Consider the following 9,917-nt stretch of genomic DNA (forward strand, 5'->3'; position numbering starts at 1 on the left):
GAGAGAGAGAGAGAGAGAGAGAGAGAATATACACAAATATACACAAAAAACTTGGTGCGCATATACACAATGAATAAAACAAACCTTATAAAAGATAAAAAAGACATATCACTTAGAAAGTACATGCATGGCATGGTCTCACTAATCAGTGGATGTTAGCCAAAAAAGTACAAAATACCCGGGACACAATCCACAGAACTCAAGGTTAACAAGCTGAAGGGCACAAGTGAGGATGCCTCAATCCCACTTGGGAAGAAGAAGAAAGCAGTCATGGGGTCAGAGGGACAGAGGGACATGGGTGGGAGAGGGAACAAGGAGGGGAAGGGGGGAACATGAACAGGTATTGGGGACAGAACATGACTGAAGCCCTGGAGGGCCAACATAAAGAATGGAAACATGCAACCTTGGGAGGTAGGAGGTAGGGAGACCCTCTAAAATATACCAGAGACTTGGGAAGTAAGAGACTCTCAAGACTCAAAGGGAGGAACCTTGGATGAAATGCTCCACAGCGGGGAGGGGGAAGTTGCAGAGTCCACCTCCAGTGGACAGACAGGACATCAAGTGGAGAGATGGGGCTGCCATCCCATAGTCAAAACCTCTGACCCAGAATTGTTTCTGTCTGAAAGAACTTCAGGGACAAAAGTAGAGAAGAGCCTGAGAGAACGGAGGCCCAGTGACAGGCCCAAATTGAGATCCATCTCAAGAGGGAACCTCCAAGGCCTGACACTATTACAGAAACTATGGTGTGCTTACAGACAGAAGCCTAGCATGGCTGTCCTCTGAGAGGCCCAACCAGCAACTGACTGAGACAGGTGCAGATACTCAACCAATGGACCAAAGTTGGAGAACCCTGTAGTTAAATTAGGGGAAGGCTGGAGGAAGCTTCCAATAGGAAGACCAGCAGTCTCAACTTACCTGGACCCCTAAGATCTCTCAGAGACTGAACCACCAAACAAGTAGCGTACACTAGCTGATCCAAGGCCCTTGACACATGTACAGCAGAGGACTGCCTCAGTGAGAGAAAATGTGCTTAACCCTTGAGAAACTTGAGGCCCCAGGGAATGGAGAAGCCTGGCAGGGGTTGGGGGAGGAACATCCTCTTAGAGACAATGGGGAGAGGGAATGGGATTAGGAACTGTGGGAGGGTGGACAGGGATGTGGGTAATGACTGGACTGTAAAAAAACTAAAAGAAAAAAATGGAAAGAAAAAGAAAAAAATCTTCATTGTAGCTATAGCAATGTTATTTAAAAGTCATCAGCCAGGCGTGGTGGTGCACACCTTTAATCCCAGCACTTGGGAGGCAAAGGCAGGTGGATTTCCCAGTTCGAGGCCAGCCTGGTCTACAAAGTGAGTTCCAGGACAGCCAGGGCTATACAGAGAAACCCTGTCTCGAAAAACCAAAAAAAGAAAAAAAAAAAAAAAAGTCATCAAAGGCCGCTGGGATGACTCAGTAGAGAAGGGTGCTTGCCACCAATCCGGGTGACCTGAGTTCAATCCCCAGGACCCACATGGAAAAAAGGAAAAACAAAACAAAACAAAACAAAACAAAAAAACAATGCTCAATAATTGTCCTCTGACCTCCATTGTGTTAGGTGTGTTCCCCACTACATATATACTGATAAAATAAATGTAATTTAAAAATCATTATATCTAGATTAGATATCTAGTGATTTTAAAACAAATTCACATGCTCTTATACCCCATTAAATAATTCCTCACTAGCTCAAACTTTGAGTTTTCTCTGTAGTAATGACTTCGGAAGTCACCTTTCAGTTCTTAAACATCTCCTATGATGCTTACATCTAGAAAGACCTAAAACATGACCGAATATTAGTGGATTACATTCAGGAACTACAAATTCGAAACTTTCCTCACTTTGGTTTTGAGACAGTTTCACGTAGCCCAGGTTGGACTTGAACTCAGTGTCTCGTCAAGGATGACTTTTAACTCCTAATCATGCTACCTCTATTTCCCAAGTGTCGGGATCATAAGTGTGTACCACCATGTCTGGTGCAAATGGAAAACCATTCACTCTGGGTTACTTTTATGTAATTATATCCTAATGATCAAATTTTTACTTTGAGATGAAAAGTGAATATTAAGCATCTTTCCTACACTGTGGGATTTAACACTCTCAACAGTGTAAAGTGGTATATTATTGACCTCATTTTAGTAGAGGAGGAAACTGAGGCAGAGAGGAGAGAAGAGTGGAAATACAAAAAGAAACAATCTGACTCGACCAGTCTTTTTGTTTGTAACTGCCCTCAATCCTTCCTTTGACAAACTTTTCAGAGGAGAGAGATGCATAAACTGATGGAGGGGATCAGGGCATGGTGTTGGAGATACCAAGGAAATACATCTTGTTTCTGGGAATAAGGCATGGTTAATCTGACCAGACACATACATATAGCAGGGAAATATATGCAAAAAATGTCCAATTGTCTCTTAGTCTTAGGCTGTTTTTGGTGTGTTGGTGCAAACCTTAGGAGAATGGAGGGAGAAAGCAAAACCCAGGTACTAATATGAGGAGAGGACATAGAATTAGAGATGCAGTCCACTTTTTTTTTTTAGCAAAGGAAAACTTGATGGATTGAGAGGGAAATGTCATCAATGGAGGTTCCCTTGATTAAATTCTACAGAAGCTGTCCTGCCCGAATGAGATGTCCAAGTTCAGAGCAGCCCAGAAATCAGAAATTAAGGCTAGTGGCGAAGACAAGTTTAACTACAGAAAAGAACAGCCATGTTCTGAGACAAGACAGGACAGCATGGGAACTAATGAGGATGTAGGCAGAGAGGACAAAGTAACTGCTGCCTGGTAGATGATGGAGGGTTTACCTGGGACCTAGTTGTCCCCAGTAAAGAAAGGGCAAAATCATCTCCTGAGACAGAAGAAAATACTGCAGAGAGCTCAGTAGATGTGTGGTGAACGTGTAGAAATCTCTAAGGGAATGAGAGGGTTCAAAGCTTTAAACAACGGAAAGCATTGACAGGCACTTCAGGGAACTCACCTGAGGCTGGAGGCCAATTGTTTCAAGTTTCTCAGTGTGCCTTTTGTGCATGATGGAGGAAGGGGAGAGATGGACCCAGGATTCCAGCTTGCTGTGCAAAGCAGCGACAGGGAATGGCAATCAGGATGTAGAATGACTGCAGAAGTCATCAGGTTAGAATTAAACTGAGGTTCTTGTACTGATTTTTTGATGAAGTCCCTTCTTCCTGTTCCCATTTTCATTGTTCCCATTTAAGTCTAACATACCCAGGAGTTAAATCACATGCCCAGGGTATTTCCTAGAGAGTTCAAATACTTCACAGTGTGGGAGCTCGACCTATAAATGCTGCTCCTGGTGTGCAAGGAAATGAGCTTCTAAATCAGATCCTTACAGCAAAACATCAGAAACCAAGAGATGTACACTAACTGCTACACTTCCCATGGAGAAAATGGAGGCTATGCCTCAAATTCAGAACAGTGTTTGTGATAAAGCTTCAGAAGGAATGTCCCTTCCTCATAGTCAAGAGTGTGGTGGCTTTTGACAACTCTAACAAAGTAAATCTTTCCTGGCCGGTGACAGAAATGAACCTCGGTAGCTAAACGAACCCTAGAGTTGGGAGATTTAAGATAATACAAGTCACCTGTTTTTTCTTCTGTTGAGAACTATCTTTTTATTTATTTTTTTCAATTTTTTTATTAGATATTTTCTTCATTTACAATTCAAATGCTATCCCAAAAGTCCCTTATACCCTCCCCCTGCCCTGCTCTCCAACTCACCCACTCCCGCTTCCTGGCCCTGGTATTCCCCTGTATTGGGGCACATAATCTTTGCAAGACCAACGGTGTCTCCTCTCAATGATGGCCAATTAGGTCACCTTCTGCTACATATGCAGCTAGAGACAGGAGCTCAGGGTACAAGTCACCTTTTTAATTGCCAGAAAAGAAAATGTCATCCAAAGGAGAAATGGTTTCTCTCGAAAGGATCAGAATTAGGATTAATTCTGTCCTTCTGTCTTACCTTCCCTCACTTCAATATGATGTCCTTTTGTTTCCCTTCTTTAAAACTATGTATCTGGATCTTATTCCTAAATGTTTAAAAGTGAGCATGTTAAAGTATCTTAGAAGCCACCCAGAGAGATCTAGGGAATATTTGTAGCTACTAAGTAGGAAGTTGCAATTTTTGTAACTATTACATGACTGGAGACAGGGTCTGTCCTAGTTAGTTTTGGTTGCTGTGAAATGACACCATGACCACATCAACACTTACAAAGGAAAACATTTCATTGGGGCTGGCTTACACTTTCAGAGGTTTAGTCCATTAGCATCATGGCGGGGAGCCTGGGGGCATGTAGACAGACATGGTGCTGGAGAAGAAACTAAGAATTCTACATTTTGATCCTGAAGCAGCAGAAGGAGATTGGGTGCCAGACTGGTAGTAGCTAGAACATCTGAGACTTCAAAGCCCACCCCTACAGTGACACACTTCCTCCAACAAGGCCACACCTTCTAATAGTGCCACTCCCTATGGGCAAAGCATTCAAATGCATGAGTCTGTGGGAGCCGTTCTGTCTTAGTCAGGGTTTCTATTCCTGTACAAACATCATGACCAAGAAGCAAGTTGGGGAGGAAAGGGTTTATTCGGCTTACATTTCCATACTGCTTTTGATCACCAAAGGATGCAGGACTGGAACTCAAGCAGGTCAGAAAGCAGGAGCCATGGCGGGATATTCTTTACTGGCTTGCTTCCCCTGGCTTGCTCAGCCTACTCTCTTATAGAACCCAAGACTACCAGCCCAGAGATGATCCCACCCACAAGGGGCCTCTCCCCCTTGATCACTAATTGAGGAAATGCCCCACAGCTGGATCTCATGGGGGCATTTCCCCAACTAAAGCTCCTTTCTCTGTGATAACTCCAGCTGTGTCAAGTTGACACAAAGCTAGCCAGTACATGTTCTTATTCAAATTACCACATGGTCTTAAAAATAAACAAACTCTCATAGACTGAAATCATAATCTAAATTTATCACCTGGTTGAATAAATTATTAATCATTTATATCTCTTTCTTATTTTCATAAAGTGGACACAATATTATTTTACAAGGCTTCACTTTTTCTGTGATAACAAAGAAATCAAATAATAATTACTTCTTTATATTCAAATGATTTCATGAGGGCATGACAAGATGGCTCAGGACAATGGCACTTGCCTAGCAAACCTAGTGAGCTGAGTTTGATGGATCCTGGAACCTGTGCTGGCTAGTCTTATATCAACTTAACACACAAACTAGAGTTTTCTGAAAAGAGGAGACTTTGATTGAGAAAATGCCTCTATAAGGTCTGTCTACAAGGCATTATCTTAATTAGTTGCTGATGGGAAGGGCCCAGCCCATTGTAGATGGCATCATCCCTGGGCCAGTGGTCATGGTTCTATAAGAAAACCAGGCTAAGCAAGCCAGTAAGCAGCATCCCTCCATGGATTCTTCTTCAATAGCTCCTGCCTCCAGTTCCTACCCTGTTTGAGTTCCTGTCCTCATCTCCTTCAATGATGAACATTAATAAAGAAATGAAAGCCAAATAAATCCTTTCTTCCCCAACTTACTTTTTTGGCCATGGTGGTTCATTGCAGTATTAGAAACCCTAACTAAGACAGAACTCATTCAAAGGTAGGAAAGGATTAACTCCACAGAGTTGTTTTCCGATCTCTGCAATGCCACTACATGTATTCCATGGTGTGAGAATCCCTAGATACACATCATGCACACATATACACTGTCTTAGTTAGGGTTTCCATTGCTGTAAAGAGACACCATGGACAAGGCAGCTCTTATAATGTACAGCACTTAATTTGGACTGGCTTACAGTTTCTGAGGTTCAGTCCATTAGCATCATGGTGAGAAGAATGTCAGTGTCCAGTCAGGCATGGCACTGGAGGAGCTGAGAGTTCTACATCTTGTTATAAAGGCACACAGAGAAGACTGGCTTCCAGGCAGCTAGCAGAAGGGCCTCAAAGCCTGTGCCCACAGTGACACACTTCCTCCAACAAGACCACCTACTCCAACAGGCTATACCTCCTAATAGTGCCACTCCCTGGGCCGAGCATATACAAACATCATAAGTACATTGTTAACACCTCATTGGAAAAACTCACTCCTACAGCAGTTTGGGGCTTTAGACATGTGATGTATAGTTGCTTAGTGAAAAGTAAACACATCCTAGTCTCTTCCTTTCTTTCCTGGGAAAGGGTAATGATGATGATGGTTCTCATCATCATTATGTTGGGGGTGCGGTATAAGTACATTTGTGCCGTGGTGTATATGTGGATGTCAATGGAAATTTTTGGAGAAGTAGCTCTCTTCTTTCACTGTGAGGTGTGGAGATCAAGGCCTAGCCATCAGGTTCATGGCCATTGCGCTTTAGCCATTGAGCTTTTTAGCCAAAGCCCTTGCTGTAACTTGCTAATTTTTCAAAATATTCATCTTAAATCCCTAAGCTAAAGGTAGTTCAGGGGTCTTCATTAGCACTTCAGAGAATAAAAGCAATAGTTGCTATTGTCCAGTTATCCCTTGATCCTGAACTAGAAATAAGAGCAAATTCAAATGAACATTGAATGTGGTTTGAATAAGTTTGACCCCCATAGATTCATGTATTTGAGTGCTTTGCCAGGGGAAGTGGCAGTATTAGGAGGTGCCATTTAGAGGCCTTATTGGAAGAAGTTCAGCCTTGTTAGAGGAAATGTGTTACTGTGTGGGTGGGCTTTGAGGTCTTCTATGCTAAGGCTCAAACCAGTGCAGAAGACAGTCTCTTCCTGGCTGCCTTCAGATCAAGATGTAGAACTCTCAGCTCCTTCTCTAGCATCATGTCTACCTGGACACTGCCATACTTCCCACCATGATGATAGTGAAACTGTAAGCCAGCTACAATAAAATGTTTGCCTTTATAAGAGTTGCTTTGGTCATGGTGTCTACACAGCAACAAAACCCTAACTAGGACAAACGTGGACAAGACTTTTATGATGAATCAACTAGAATCATACAGGAGACAGCTCTAAGCAAGAGCAAGTTAGGATGGCAAAACCCCAAAGGGCAAAGAGTAACTAAAACCTCCTAACATAGGTTCCCATCATATTTGTCATGCAAATAAGAGACTTAGACTTTCTGAGAGTATCCAACACCACCTGGTCAATGTCAGCTCCTCTTCAAAAACAATGAATTCAAGCTTGCAACAAAAGTCTATACTCAACAGTCAGTAGCTGTGCTCAGATCTAGATGTTTACTGGTCAACTTTGCAGATGTGGTGAGGAGGCAATCCCTGTCTACACCTGTGTCAGTAGGATCCGTGTCTTTGTATGGCTTGCTATGAAACTATTATGATCCCTGAAGGGCCCCTTTCCATTATCTGATCCACCATTTGCTTCTCTGATGATGATAGAGAAAAGCACTGACCTATGAGTATAGCAGAATGTCATTAGGAGTCATTTCATGGTTTTTAAAAGAATGGTAGTATTTGGTTTTCACACTAGGACCCTGGTTTATCTAGTCTCAAGTTCTTGGGATCACCAAAGCAGTACCAGGTGTGGATTTCATCTCCTGGAGTAGGTCTTAAGTCTTAAGTCAAAAATTGGTTGGTCACTCCCACAAGTTTTGTGCCACCATTGCACCAACATATCTTCCAAGCAAGACACCATTATAGATAAGTTGGCATTTACATTTCTTCTTTGGTAACAACATGCAGAGTACCTTCTTGTGTCAAATATGCTAGTACCTAGGGATGAAATCTGTAGATAGGCACCAATTCAACTTTTGCATGTTCAACAGGTTTTGTAGTTGTGTTGTCTTCAGCCTGAGACCCTACCAATAGTTTGAGAACAACTTATACATTGTCATGGCAGCAGCCTTGTTTCTTTGGGGGTTCCCATGGTATCTATTTGGCCAACAACTCAATTAGATGTAACCCAATCTGGGAAACTTCATTTGGTAAAAGAGACGGCAAACTGGAACTCTGTCACCCCATGATTTGATTATTTTATTTAGATTCTCCTCATATATTTTTTTATTTATGAAGGTTCTATTGAATTAGGTTTTCATGCTACCCCTCGGAAATAGCCCTTATTTTAGCTGTGTCTCCCCATATTCCATCCTTTATCCTCCTCTTCTTCCTCCTCTCAACTAGATCTTCCTGTTCCAGTCATATCCCCTATAAACACACACATCTATTTATTTCCCCATCCTTGGAAGATCTATCTGCATCCACCTAGCTCCTTACTCTATACCTAACCCCTGTGGCTCTACAAATTGTAGCTTAGTTATTGTTGACTTAATAGCACATATTTAGTTATAAGCAAAAATATAACATATTTGTCTTCCTGAATATGAGGTTAACTAGTTCAGGATAGTTTTTTTCTAGTTATATCCATTTATCTAAAAAAATTCACTATTTAATTTTTTAAGTGGCTGAGTAATATTGCATTGTGTAAATGTACCACATTTTCTTTATCCATTCTTTTGTTGAGAGACAAAAGAATGTTGAGGGTCTAGTTTCTGGTTATTATGGATAAAGTAGCAATGAACATTGTTGAGCAAGTGTTGAAGATCTTTGGTCCAAGATCTAGCTGGATCTTGAGATAGAGCTATTGTCAGCCACACTGATTTTGATATAGGCTGTATAAGTTTTCAGTCTCACTAGCAATGGCTAAGTATCCCCTTACTTCATGTCCTCTCACCAGCATGAGCTGTCAATGGTGTTACTGATCTTAGCCATTCTGATGAGTGTAAAATGAAATCCCAAAATAGTTTTGATTTTCATTTCCCTGATGACTAAGTTCTAGTTAGAGTTAGCTATTTCCATAATAAAACACCATGACCAAAAGGAACTTGGGTAGGAAAGAGTTTATTTCACTCACAGCGCCCTGTAGTAGTTCATCACCAAAAGCAGGAAGGGCAGGCACTCAAGCAGGACAGGAACCTGGAGGCAGGAGCTGATGTTGATTCCATGGAGAGGATGCTGCTTACTAAAACTTGCTCATCATGGCTTGCTCAGCCCACTTTCTTAAACAACTCAGGACCACTGGCCCAAGGATGATGTCACCACCCACAATGGTCTGGGCCCTCCCCACCAATCACCAATTAAGAAAATACCTTATGGGCTTGCCCACCTCTATGGAGACATTTTCTTATTTGAAAATCCTTCCTCTTAGATGACTTTAGCTTGTGTCAAATTTACAGAAAACTATCCAGCATAATGTTGAACATTTCTTTAAGTGTTTCCTAGCCATTTAAGTTTCCAGTTTTGAGAATTTTCTGTGTAGGTACGTCCCTCATGTTTTAATTGATTATTTGGTTTTTTTTATATCTAGTAGTGCTTTAGCTCCTTATATATTTTAGATACTAGCCCTCTATTGAATGTGTAGTTAGTAAAAAGAAAGTTTCCCATTCTGTAGGCTGCCAGTTTGTCTGAATTATGATGTCCTTTGCCATACAAAAAATTTTCAGTTTCATGAGGTCTCCTTTATTAATTCTTAACCTTAGAGCCTGTGCTAATGGTATTCTATATAGAAAGTTTTTTCCTGTTCCAATGAGTTCAAGGGTGTTTCTGACTTTCTCTTCTATGAAGTTTAATGTATCTAGTTTTGTATTGATGTCTTCGATACAATTGGAACTGAGTGCAGGGTGATAAGTATGGATCTATTTCAATTCTTCTACCTGAAGGCACTCAGTTTTCACAAATGCCATTTAAAAAAAAATAGTCTTTTCTACAGTACATACTCCTGGCTTCTTTAATCAAGAATCAGGTATGTGCATTTATGTCTGCTTCTTCAATTATATTCCATCAATTGTTATGTCGTTTTGTGCCAATAGTGCACTGTTATTATTACTATCTCTCTGTAGTATAACTTGAAATTGGGGCTAGAAAGGAGGGAATGGGTAGGAGGAT

Source organism: Mus pahari, chromosome 9 (assembly GCF_900095145.1).
Source record: "Mus pahari chromosome 9, PAHARI_EIJ_v1.1, whole genome shotgun sequence".
NCBI classification, from domain to species: domain Eukaryota; kingdom Metazoa; phylum Chordata; class Mammalia; order Rodentia; family Muridae; genus Mus; species Mus pahari.